The following is a 14219-nucleotide window of genomic DNA, read 5'->3' as shown; positions in this document are numbered from 1 at the left end:
GTTGAAGCCAAGCCTGGTGGGTTGAACATCAACGGCCAATTAGCTTCTTGGTAGCAATGTGGAGTCAGACGGCTTCACTTCCCCTGGCTCCGAAGGCGGAGCTAGAGAGCGGCAAGGTGGAGTTGGAGAAGAAGCTTTAGTTTTCGGGTCTCAACCGTACATGGGGAATGGGCACCGAAGATAATATATTAGGTAAATTAATTATACCTACAAAGTTGGACGGGCACCACTTTTTAGTTGAAGAATGTCTGAAATGTAATGAAATCTGGCATGTTTATATGAAATCCGATCATGTTTGAATGAATTTAGACCAGTTAGTTTGAATTCTTGTATCAATTGCATTAGATGAACATGCAAAACAATACTTCCTAGCATTATTCTCAAGACGCACAGTGTTAACCTCGTTTGCTGAAGTTTCACACGTACAAAAAGTTTGAGCAGCTTTTTAGCGTGGTTGTACATTGCAATCAAACTCACAAGCCTAGCAATTCATAGACAACATTTACAACAATCATTCAATGATTATGCATGACCAAGAGGCCGATAAACTAGAACAAGTTGATGAAGCATAACTCGTCATCGATGAAGAGGAAGAGCAACCTCAAGAGGAAGCACGACATGAGGAAGCTAACACCACTACTCAGACATCTACAGTCTTCAGGGATCCATCAATGACATAAGCAACCTCGCCGAGTCCCTTCAAAGCACATCTGTCTACATGAACACTGATATATCTCCAACGTATCTATAATTTATGAAGTATTCATGCCATGTTCACAACAATTTTATATGGTTTTGGTTTGATTTGAATGTAACTAACCCAGATTGACGATGTTTTCAGTCGAACTACCGTGGTGTTGTTTTTTGTGCAGAAATAAAAGTTCTCAGAATGGGCTAAAAATTTGCGGTGATTACTTATGGACAAAAAGAGACCCCTGAAGCTTCGAGGAAGGACCAGAAACCTCATGAGGAAGTGGCAAGCCTGATGGGTGCGCCCAGCCCCAGAGCACGCCTACTAAGCTTATCGCTCCATCGTGCCCCCTTGACGTGAAACTGATGCAAAAAGTTCCTATAAATTCCAAAACCCCCAAAAGCTGACCTAGATGAGTTGTTCCGCTGCTGTAAGCCTCTTAACCAAAGCGATCTCCATTGGCACCTTGCTAGAGGGGGAAATCACATCAGGAGGCTATTTTCTCCCTCTCTATATTGTTGTGATGAATTGAGTTTTTACCTTCGAGGTTTCATTATTATCAGATTGAATAAGTTTTTGGATTTGAGAGCACTTGATGTATGTCTTGCACATGGATACCCATGGTGACAATGGGGTGTCCTATTGATTCACTTGATATATGTTTTGGTATTCAACTTGCGGATTATCGTGACATTGGGGTAATCTATGCATAGGGATTGATACACATTTTCGTCCTACTTTCTCCGGTAGAAACCTTGGGGCACTCTTTGAAGTTGTTTGTGTTGGATTGAAGATTATGAATCTGAAGTTATTTGATGCATATCGAATAATAAATTCACAGATACTTGTGGTGACATTGAGTATCTAGGTGACATTAGAGTTGGTTGATGCATATCATATGTTGTTATTTTAGTACGAACTCTAGGGATGTTTGTGACACTTATAGTGATGGCCCGATAGATTGATCAGAAAATATAACTTTGAGGCGATTTTGTACCCTACAACAATTTCATCTTATGTTCTCCTCTAGAAAAGAACTTTGGAGCAAGGTTGTCAGAATCGCGATTTTGAATCGGATCAGAGCTCCGATGGTAGGATTGTAAATCATAGAATCTTCACTATCAAGATCGTAGAAATGTTGATTCTATGAAGTAAAATCGTAGAATCAGAGGGGTTAGTTTGGATCCTAAAGTCGTAGAATCGTATAACAGAATCGTGATTCTGACAACCTTGCTTTGGAGTGATATTTTGTCGCACGTTGAGGGATTGTTTTGTGATTCATTTATGTTAGCACTGTTGAGAGATTGCACTAGTGAAAGTATGAACCCTAGGCTTTGTTTCCAAACATTGCAATACCATTTGTGCTCACTTTTATCACTTGCTAACTTGCTATTTCATATTTTCAGATGACAAAAACCTATATCTACTATCCATACTACACTTGTATCACCATCTCTTTGCCGAACTAGTGCACTTATACAATTCACCATTGTATTGGGTGTGTTGGGGACACAAGAGTTTTCTTGTATTTGATTGCAGGGTTTGTTTGAGAGAGACCATAATCATCCTACACCTCCCACAGATTTATAAACCTTAGGTCATCCACTTGAGGGAAATTTGCTACTGTCCTACAAAACTCCGTGCTTGGAGGTGCAACAGAGTCTAGAAGAAAAAGGTTGCATAGTAGACAACAAGCTCTTTTCTAGTGCCGTTGCTAGCGAGGTGAGTGCTTGAAGGTATATATTTAGATCTTGGAATTGAATCTTTTAGTTTCTTGTTTATTTTCTAGTTTGGTTTTATAAAAGAAAACTACAAAAACTGGAATTGAAGTTGCATCAAGTTCTTTATCTTTTTGATGTGTTTCTTGAAAATGATGGATTGGAAAATTGTGCCAAAGCGTTAGAAAAAGAATTCAATAAATCTTTTGAAATAAATACTTTGAATGATGAGCATGATTGCAGTGTTGTTATTATGCTTGCTATGAATGTCCATAATACTAGTGATGATTGCACTAGTCATTATAAAAAAGTTTCTTATAAGCATGTCAATATGTGTGGAGTGCATATAGTTTGTGAAGACATGCCTTATAGGGATGATATATTTTGTAAGAAGCATAAACATGATAAAACCAATTGGTAGCTTAAAGTGATAGATGAATTTTCTACAAAATTATGCTCTCTTCATCCCATTACTTGTGAACTTTGCAATAGGATTGGTCATCTTAATTTCCAATGCATACATTTTCATGATCGAATTTTGGCCAAATATTGGAATAACTTGATCACAACTGAACTTTGTCTATTCTTGGGGTGTGAAGAATTACACATAAGAATAGTTGGCTTGAAACATTCATTTTTAAGACTATACTGGAACTAGTCTATAGGAAATCTATATGTTTTGCGTGGTAAATTGCAATGAGAATGCTTATATTGCCAACTATAGAAAGACGTGAAAACCAATATAATACAAAAGGAATGCTAATGAAAGGGTAAAGATTTCCACTTTCCCTCCTATTATCTCTCGCGATAAATAGGTGACAAGAAGGAGCTTCCTACCCAACCAATCTCATCAATAAGAAGCTCAAAAAAATTGATTAAACCCTCACATGATGTGGTGAATAAGAAGAAAACATGAAAATGTAGAGGTAAAAAGGCATCTCTCCCAAATAAAGTTGCTCCTATTATTGTTGCACCTCATGAGGATGAATCAAATATAATTGTGGAAGATGATACACTTGATTATGATATTGCTTCTTTGTCCTATGGCACAGTGTTCGAAGGAACTATGGAGGATGATTTTGTTATGCCTATTATTTGTTGTGATAATTATGATTGGGAATATAGTGAAACTTCTTATAATGTGAGAATGTTTTTGGCACCAACTTGGAAATTATGACGCTAGTAATTGCTATACTATTAGTGCTATTCATACTATTAATGAAAAGAGTGATTATTCTAATGATATGCAAAGCCACAATTTTGGGGTGCTATGTTTGATGAGAATGACATGATTAAGAATTTATTTCCTTCAATTAATGTTTTCCCAAGCTTGGGGATGCTATGCTTAATAAAGTTGATCTTTTTAGCCCCCCTACTTTTAATGATCAAATTTGTTATGATGATCACATGCCTCATGATTGCAATATTTATGAAAATGGGTTTGGCAGAGTGTCAACTTTAGATAATAATTGTACCACTATTTTGGATGGTGTTGAATCTTATTATAATGATAAAAATGGATTTGGAGAGGTCACGACTTTATTTAGTATTGGTCCACTATCTTGGAAGAGGTTTCAATTGATTATGATGAGAACAAATGTCGGGGAAACTGATCCACGAACACCTATGGGGCCGGCGGACCGTGGCCCCTTTCGGTTCGGCGGGGGGCGGAGATCGCACGAAGAGCAGATCGAGGCGAAGCACACGAGCAGTTTACCCAGCTTCGGAGCTCTCCGAAGAGATAATACTCCTACTGCTGCTTGTCTGATTGTATTGTGTTCTTGCTCGGGAGCGCTGAGTGCTACAGTACACACGAGACCGAGCGTGGGTGTTCTCTGGTCCCTAACCGAAGCGAAGCGAACCCCCCCTACATTGCGCATGGGCCTCCTTTTATGTGCTCAAGGGGTCACCGACAGGTGGCAAAGTAGACAGGGGTAAAAATGTAAAAAGAGAGGTGGTTGGTACAGCTACCTATACAGTGCATCCTACCTAACCCTGACGGCAGGGGACAAAGACATTAAATGCCAGTCTGCGTCGCCCAAACAGTGTAAAAAGGGACCGTCAGGGGCGCCACCGCTCGCCATGATGGCAGTCTTGTCAGCTTCGCATGCCACCGCGCACCGCTAGCTGCATAGCCTCCCGCCACGCGCGCCTGGAAAGGCCCCCAGAGGGACACGTTGGTGGATGTGCTGGAGCGTGGGTACAGAGTGGTAGCCTGCCGCGGCAAGCGCCTTACCGCGGCCGTTGTCTTGTCGGGTCCGGAAGCTTGTCGCTCACCGGGCCTTGCCGGGACGCGCGGCGCATCGCGGCAAGTTCCTTGAAATGCCTTGGTTGGCCTTCCCGGCAAGCTCCTCTTGCCGGGGCCTTGTCTCCTGAGCTTAAATGCTTTGTTCTTGAATGGCTCCAAAGGAACCACGGAGGACCTTGGCGGTCGCCCGGCAAGCCTTGCCGCGGGGTGCTGCAACTGCCCGTGCACAAGTTCGGGATACTAGGGTACCCCTACTCTAGTACACCGACAACAAAGTTGCTACTTATGATGATTATTGTGATGATACTTATGTTATGAAAAGTAGTGATAATTACTGTCATAATTATGAATACCCTTTTACTGAACATTACTCTTTTAATGTGGAAATAATTTATAGTATCCGAGTTTCATATGGTACTCCCACTCCTATGAATGAGAAGAAATTTGCTTGTGTGGAGAGTAATAAAATTTGTATGCTTGTGGATCATGAAAAGAATGCTTTATGTGATAGTTATATTGTTCAATTCATTCATGATGCTACTGAAAATTATTATGAGAGAGGAACATATGCTTTTACATATCTTTGTAATATCAAGTTTCCTCTCTACATGTTGAAAGTTTTGAAGTCATGCTTGTTTTGCCTTCCTATGCTAGTTGATTCTTCCTTGCATAAATTGTTTGCTGACAAAATACCTATGCATAGGAAGTGGGTTAGGCTTAATGGGTTTTCCATGTGATTCATGATGCTCTCTTGCATGTTGCAATTATTATTCTTATACGAGCATCATTGGAATCATCATGCCTAGCTAAAAAGGCGTTAAAGAAAAGCTCTTATTGGGAGACAACCCAATACTTATACTAATATTTTTTATGTGTTCACATGATTAATATATTGTAGTAATCGTGTTTTATAGCTTTTGTTTAATAAAGTACCAAGTAAAGCCCTTGGGATAGTGTGGATGCTAGTTGAGTCGATTCTGTGAAAAATAGAAACTTTTGCGTCGAGTGTAGAAATTCCTATATTTTACTGGAAGATGATCTCAATTTTTTACACATGGTTGAAATACACATTGTCTATGATTTTTTATTTTTTCAGAAGTTCTGGAGTTGCATAAGTATGGTGCTTATTCATATCATTATAGACTGTTCTATTTTTGACACATTCATTTTTCAATGCATAGTTTGCTTGTTTTATAGTTTCTATGGCTTATATTGCTCAATATAAATTGTGGAAATGTTAGAGTACAATACTTATTATGTGGAAACAATTATGAACCTTGTCTTGACAGCATCCAAGTGAATGATTTGTTTTATTATACTAAAGCATCTCATGAAGTTCTATTAAGTATTGTGTGATTGAAGTTTTCATGTTTTGGGTGAGATGTCAATATGAGGAGATTAAGGACTGGAAAGACCCTAAGATTGGGGATGACCAAGGCACCCCGAGGTAATATTCAAGGAAGACTCAAGTTTCTAAGCTTGGGGATGCCCCGGAAGGCACCCCCTCTTTCGTCTTCAACATTATCGGTAACCTCACTTGGAGCTATATTTTTATTCAAGACTTGATATGTGTTTTGCTTGGCGCGTCTACTTATATTTGTTTGTTGTTTGAACAAAATACTTACATCAGAATTTTTTTAAATGAGAGAGATTCCTCACATAGCTACTTAATTATTTAACTACTCATTTGATCTTCACTTATATCTTTTTGGAGTAGTTTATCATTTACTCTCGTTGTTCCCTTATATCCTAAGAGTGAATTGCTGAATGAATTGAATATCAAAAAATTTGAAATTATATGTGCTTCATATACTTGCCTCAGGCCTAGTAGTAGTTTCACATTGGTTTTAGATAGTAAAATCTATTGAAGTTTGACAATCACAATATTGGTCATACAAGAAATTCATGAACGATTAGTATAAGGAAAAGTACTTTCACATACAAATATATTATCTTGGACATCTTTTATGATTGTGAATACCCATTAATTATTTTCAAACTTGATAAGTTAGTTGAAGTTGGATAAGGAAGACAATGTAATGAGTTATGTTTGGGTATATTTGCATAGAAGTTATATTGTTATGGATCCTCCAACATGTGGTGCTTGTTTAGGACCTTTGCTAGCCAAAATTTCAGAATAAGTAGAAATACTACTCGTGCATCTATAAAATCATAAACCCAGTTTCTTGCCATAAGTGGCCACCATATCTACCTAAGGATTGAATAAGATCCTTCAAGTAAGTTGCCATCGGTGCAAAAGGCAATAAAAATAGCTCCTAAATATGTATGATCTTTTATTGTAAGGGAAAATAAGCTTTGTACGAACTTGTGATGGCAAAGAAATAATAGCGACAGACTGCATAATAAAGGTTGGTATCATAAGGGGCAATATAAAAGTGACGTTCCTTTCCATTAAGAGCTTGCACATCCAAAAATAAAAAGTGTGTGACAACCTCTACTTCCCTCTGCGAAGGGCCTATCTTTTACTTTTCAGTTTTTACTTTAATGCAAGAGTCAATAGTATTCCTTCTCATTTCAAACTCAACTATTCTTTAGTTGGCAAGCATCGCGTGGTGGGGAAAGATCCAGACACATATGTCGATTTAAATATATTTGATCATGAATTATTATTGTTGACAATTATCTTTATGATAAATTAGTTGGGAGGTGAAACATTGAGCCCCTATCATTCTCTATGTTCGATGGATGTTATTTGTTCAAAAAGTATTCTTTGAGTATTAGCAATCATAGAAGCGTATATGATAATTGAGTATGTGGAGCTCTTACTTAGACTTTGTTGAAAATGTGATGCATTGCAATTTCTTGGTGACTAAGAATATAGGTTGTTAAGTTTCAAGAGAATGCATTGATTGAACCATAACATGTGAATTGCTTGCTACTTGATCATGAGAAGTTTATGAGAAATGAGCTATTGTTTATGATATATATATATATATATATATATATATATATATATAGGGAAAATGCATCCTACTATCGGGTGTAGCTACACTCATTTCTCATATACTATCATGTGGTAGTATATACTCTACTTTATTATTTTTAGTATGTTCATATACTATATCTAAGTTACTCCCAAGTGATTTATATGAAAAAATGGCAAGGGAGCTCATAATTTTATTGTGTTTGTGAATACGTACATATTTGTACGTGAAATAAAGTATGCGCAAAATATGATACATACTACCAAAAAAGTAGTATATATACTACCTAAACATTCTTATATACTACATACTACGCGTACATACTCTCCGATATAATAGATAGTACATAGAACGTATGAAACAAAAGTGGGAGTAACTACACCCGGTAGTAGGGAAAATTTGTATACAGACGGTCTATTCTGCTAATATTAGCAGAATAACTATTCTGCACACCACTTCCACACTGCACGCTGAACTCAAGTGCACGTCATTCTTTGAACCAAGTGTGCTGCAGTACTCACACGATTGAACTTCTCGTCGGAAAAAACTGCACGTGTTATTTTTTCGGTACTGTTTTTGCTCTAATTTTTTAATCGTTTATCGGAATGAGGCGTGTAATATACCATTGAAAATCTATGGATTAGGCGCAACTTCGACATGTTGAACACTTTTCGAGATTCCACACGGTTTAAGAGCAGTTTGAAAATGGTGTGGCCCATGACGAGTGACAGCGAGTGTTTTTTCGCGTTTTCTTCTAAACCGCTCGTCTGAATGAAGCAAATGATACGCCCTTGGATAGATATCATCGAGGCGCATCTTTTTCATATATAAACTTTTCTCTAATTCCATACGGTTTAAGAGCAGTTTCAAATTTACTAAATCCCGGAATTCTATTTTTCAATTTTTTTCAAATTTTCGGTACTGTTTTCGCTCCAGTTTCTGAAACGTTTGTCGAAACGAGGCATGTGATACGCCGTTGGAAATCTACGAACGAGGCGCAACTTTCATATGTTGAAATATTTTCGAAATTACTTACGGTTTTAAGTTAATTTTGAAAATCATGCGGCGGACGACGAGTGGCAGCAGCCGTTTTGGCGATTTTTTTTGCAAACCGCTGGTCGGAATGATTCAAATGATACGCTGGAAATATATCGATGATCCGCAACTCTTTCATATAGAACATTCTCTCTAATTCTTTATGTTTGAAGAGGAATTTCGAATTTACCGAAATGTGGACACTCTGTTTTTCGCGACACCCAAATTGACGTGAGTACTTCATCCGACTGAAAACCGCACTACAACGGATGAAAAACCGCACTGCATCACACTGGTAAGAGAACTGCATGGTTTCTTTTATTCAAACATAATTTTTTTAAAACGAGAAAGTAGAGTGCACTTCACATCGGGTGTAAATGAACCACAACACTATCAAGAAGTGAACCGCATTACTTTTTTCCGCTTCCGTAACAATTTTTTTGCACTTGCGGAATGAACAACATCACACGGCCGACTGCACTGCTTCAGAATGAAAACCGCACTGCATTGGACGGGCAAGCGAGCTGCATAATTTATTTTGTCAGACGTTATTTTTCTCATACGAGTTTTTGTTGTCTTTTTTTCAACATTTTTTATGAACGAGTGGACCTCAAAGACGAGGGCAAGTGAACCACACGAATATCAAAAGTGAACCACATTAGGAAAATGTTTTCTCTGACACAATTTTTGCACTTCATATTGGTCGTAAGTGATCCGTGGTACTACCAAAAATGAACCGCATCACTACTGAAAGCGAACCACATTGCTTTTCTTTTTGTTTCCCTAGGAAATTTTACAATGAACTGTCTTCTTTGGGTTTTTTTACAATGTGAACAATAAGCATCTTCACAATGAACAGAAAAAATCAATACTATATATACACGTGTTTTTTGATGTTCTCTCATCTTCTGCTAAAATCCAGTAATCTGGCCGGCATGAAAGCAAATAGTAAAACTGCACTGCATGCCTTCTAAAAAAAGCAAAGTGCAGTGCACTAGACTTCTTTTCGGGAACAAATAAATCGAACAGCACTGCACTAGAGATTTTTTTCTCCAAAACAAAAAAATGTGAACGACATGTCGACGCCCTCGGAACTGCACGCACACAGCCAGCCATGGTACTCCAAGCCACTCGAGAGGGATCCTCTCGTTCTTGTCGGTGGCGAGGTAGAGGTGCGAGGAGCGGACAGTTCACCTTGACCTTGTGATGAAACCAAGCAAATTGGCACCAAAGTAATCCCGAAGACACTTCACCTTGTGATGTACTAGCAGAAGAGAAACAGGAAAGAATACATAGATTAGAAAGAATATTGCCAGAGATGTGGTGGTTCTTATCTAATGTGACCAAAGATTCATTCGTTTGAAAAGAAAGGCTCGTGCAACAAATACAAATGAAATCTACAGCAAGCACACATGCATCGGTAGGTGGAGAAGAGTACAAGGCCGCAATCCGTCAGGTAGGTGCCTGTTTTGTTTTCCAGTTTCAGTTGAAGGCACTCTGTCACTGAGCCGTTGGATGAAAAACAGATGGCACCATGATGTGCCAACAAACTTATTAGGCAACCACTTTGGATAGAATAGATAGAGCATCCAAGTTTCTTTCTCCTTGCAAAGAAATCTGCTCTACTTCCTTCTAGCCTTCCAGGTCAGTTAAAAAACAAAGCAAATCGATGAAAGCAACATTCAGAGATCCTTGACAATTTAGATGCCCATGGACTTGGCCGTGCCGATGATGGACTTACTTGCACAGGGCCTCGAGCAGACATGTGCTTGCAGAACGGGTCGGCCTACTTCAGCTTGGCGATCTCGTACACATGCCAGAGCGAGAGGGATGTCACTATGTTGATGTTGTGGCCCGGCCGGCTGCTCGCCGTCTCGATGCCCGCCGCCTTCTTGAGGAACCATGAGACTGACAGCGACTTGACCACGAACTCGAAGGTGCTCTCCTTGTAGGCGGTCAGCGTGACCTACGTCGGAGTCTCCGCCTTGTACTTCTGCATCCTCGTGTTCAAGTCCTTGCAGAATGCCATCAGATTTAGCCTGTAGAACCCCAGTGCTGGTCCCACAGGTGGCGTGGGGCTAGGAGAAGGATGGCCGCTAGAATGGGTTTCCTTGTCGCCACATCGTTCAGTGTTGCCATGCTTTTTTGCACTGCATGGAATGCACGATGCGAGATGGGTGTGCTGCGTGCACAAATGCAGTGGACTGCACGGCGCCGCCACCGATGGCTTGAAGAAGCAGACCACGGGAGGCCCAAAAAGGATGGCGGGGCGGTTGTGGGCACGGCGGCCGACGAGTACAGAGGTGGGAGAAGTCCATGGGAGACCGCCAACCATCCCGTGGTAGCCGTCGAGTGGACGGGGAGGCCGCGCCTGCTGGTAGGCGGAGGGGCAGCATGGGCCACCGGATCTGGCGGCGGGGCATTGTGAGGGGGGGCTGCCGTGGCCTGGATCTGTCGGTGGAGGACCACCGCAGCTCACCGGCGAGGGGTGGAAGGCCGCGAGCCGGTCGCAGCGGGGTGCAGGGAGGAGAGGGCCATGGGGGGCTCGCCGGATCTGGGGAGGAGAGGGCCACGGTGACCTCGGCGGCTACCGTGGTTGCCGGCGGAGTTGGAGGAAGGTTGGGGTGTGGGGGCAGAGGAAGGAGGAGTGGGGCGGCAGGTGTGATGAGCCCGATCCGGATCCTACGCCGCACTGGAGCGCCATGCTCGTGGGGGTGGGGATTGGGGAGCGATTGGGGGTGGTGGCGCTGGGCCGTGGGCATCGGGGACAGGTGGGTTGGGGATTTACCAGGGAAGAACGTTGGTTCGGTGGGGGTGCAGTGCATGGGGCTGGTCGGCTGGGGCATGTTTCTTGTTTTTGTTTTTGCAATCTGTGGGGTTCCGGCGGTGGGTGTTAGCAGAATAAGAAAGTGAGGTGCAGAATAAGACTCTTAAGGGTGTTATCATAATAGACCCACCCTATATATATATGTATGTATGCATGTACTTCATAAATTGTTTCTTTTATCATTTAACTACTCGAGGACGAGCATGAATTAAGCTTGGGGATGCTGATACGTCTCCAATGTATTTGCAATTTATGAAGTATTCATGCCATGTTTACAAAAAAATTATATGGTTTTAGTATGATTTGAATGGAACTAACCCGGAATAACATTGTTTTAAGCAGAACTACCATGGTGTTGTTTTTTGAGCAGAAATAGAAGTTCTTGGAATGGCCTGAAAATTTATGGTGATTTTTATGGACAAAAAGAGACCCCCGAACCTTCGAGGAAGGACCAGAAGCCTCACGAGGAAATGGCAAGCCTGGTGGGAAACCACCCCCGAGGCGCGCCTACCGAGCTTGTCACTCCCTTGTGGGCCCCCTGACATGAAACTGACACCAAAAAAATGTTGTAAATTCCAAAAAGCCCAAATTTTGACCTAGATGACTTGTTCGCCGCCGTAAGCCTCTATACCAAAGCAATGTCCATCAAAGCCCTGTTTCGGTGCCCTGCTAAAGGGGTAAATCATCACCGGAGGCCATCTTCATCATCCTGGCAGGCTCCATGATGAGGAGGGATTAGTTCACCCTCAGGGCTGAAGGTATGTACCAGTAACTATGTGTTTGATCTCTCTCTCTCTCCCATTTTGTTAATTTGACACGATCTTGATGTTGGGCAACGTAGCATGCAATTTCAAAAAAAAATCCTACGCTCACGCAAGATCTATATATGAGATGCATAGCAACTAGAGGGGAGAGTGTGTCTACGTACCCTTGTAGACCGAAAGCGGAAGCATTTGACAACACGGTTGATGTAGTCGAACTTCTTCTAGCTCCAACCGATCAAGTACCGAACATATGGCACCTCCGAGTTGTACACATGTTCAGCTCGATGACGTTCCTTGCCCTCTTGATCCAGCAAGGTGTCGACGAAGTAGATGAGTTCTGTCAGCACGACGGCATGGTGACGGTGATGGTGAAGTGATCCGTGCAAGGCTTCGCCTAAGGACAGCGACAATATGACTGGGGGTGTAAACTGTGGAGGGGATGCCGCACACGGCTAACAGTTGATGTTGTGTGTTGTAGGCGCCCCCTCCCCACATACATATAGGTTGGAGGCGAGGAGAGGCAACCAAGGGGTGCCCCAAGTAGGCCGAATCCTACTTGGGGTCCGCCCCAATTTGGCCTCCCCCCTTCCTTATTTTGTCGGAGAAGAAAGGGAAGGGAGAAGAGAGAAAGGAAGGGGGTCGAACCCCCCTTGTTCCTTCTCCAATTCGGCCTCCTGCCTAAGGGGGGGCGCCACCCCTTGTGGGCTAGTGTGCTCCCCTCTTATGGCCCATATGGACCATATCTTCTACCCGGGGCTCCGGCAACCCCTCTGGTGCTCCGATATGTACCCGGTACCTTTTGGAACACTTCAAGACTCCTCGTCATGTCCGTGATCTCATCCGAGACTCCAAACAACATTTGGCCACACAATCACATAACTCATATAATACAATATCTTCATCAAATGTTAAGCGTGCGGTCCCTATGGGTTCGAGAACTATGTAGACATGACTGAGACACCTCTCCAGCCAATAACCAATAGCGGAACTTGGATGCTCATATTGGCTCCCACATACTCTACGAAGACCTTTATTGGTCGAACCGTTATGACAACATACGTTATTCCTTTTGTCATTGGTATGTTACTTGCCCGAGAGTCGATCGTCGGTATCTTCAAACCTAGTTCAATCACGTTACCGGCAAGTCTCTTTACTTGTTCTGTAATACATCATCCTGCAACTAACTCATTAGTCACTTTGCTTGCAAGGCTTCTTATGACGTGTATTACCGAGACGGCCCAGAGATACCTCTCCGATACTCGAAGTGACAAATCCTAATATCGATCTATGCAAACCCAAAAAACACCTTCAGAGATACATGTAGAGCATCTTTATAATCACCCAGTTACATTGTGACATTTGATAGCACACAAGGCATTCCTCTGGTATCCGGGAGTTGCATAATCTCATAGTCGGAGGAATATGTATTTGACATGAAGAAAGCAATAGCAATAAAACTAAACGCTCATAATGCTAAGGTAACGAATGGGTCTTGTCCATCACATCATTCTCCTAATGATGTGATCCCGTTTATCAAATGACAACACATGTATATGGTTAGGAAACTTAACCATCTTTGATCAATGAGCTAGTCTAGTAGAGGCTTAATAGGGACACAATATTTTGTCTATGTATCCACACATGTATCAAGTTTCCGGTTAATACAGTTCTAGTATGAATAATAAACATTTATCATGAAATAAGGAAATATAAAATAACAACTTTATTATCACCTCCACGGCATATTTCCTTCACTCTCCAACTCGCACTAAAGTAAATAATCTAGATTACATTGTAATGATTCTAACACCCATGGTGTCTTGGTGCTGATCATGTTTTGCTCGTGGAAGAGGCTTAGTCAATGGGTCTGCTATATTCAGATCCGTGTGTATTTTGCAAATCGCTATGTCTCCCTCCTTGACTTGATCACGGAAGGAGTTGAAGCGTCTCTTGATGGGTTTGGTTCTTTTGGGAAATTTGCATTCCTTCGC

The 14219-nt window shown here is 41.5% G+C and overlaps 1 pseudogene; it reads right to left on the bottom strand.

The window, feature by feature from the left end:
* Positions 1-10319: 10319 nt before the first annotated feature.
* On the bottom strand, positions 10320-10779 carry LOC123095177 (54S ribosomal protein L19, mitochondrial-like; annotated as a pseudogene).
* Positions 10780-14219: the final 3440 nt, after the last annotated feature.

Source organism: Triticum aestivum, chromosome 4B, assembly GCF_018294505.1.
Source record: "Triticum aestivum cultivar Chinese Spring chromosome 4B, IWGSC CS RefSeq v2.1, whole genome shotgun sequence".
In the NCBI taxonomy this organism is placed as follows: domain Eukaryota; kingdom Viridiplantae; phylum Streptophyta; class Magnoliopsida; order Poales; family Poaceae; genus Triticum; species Triticum aestivum.
The sequence above is the reverse complement of the archived record's forward strand: the minus strand, read 5'-3'. Positions and strand labels throughout refer to the sequence as shown.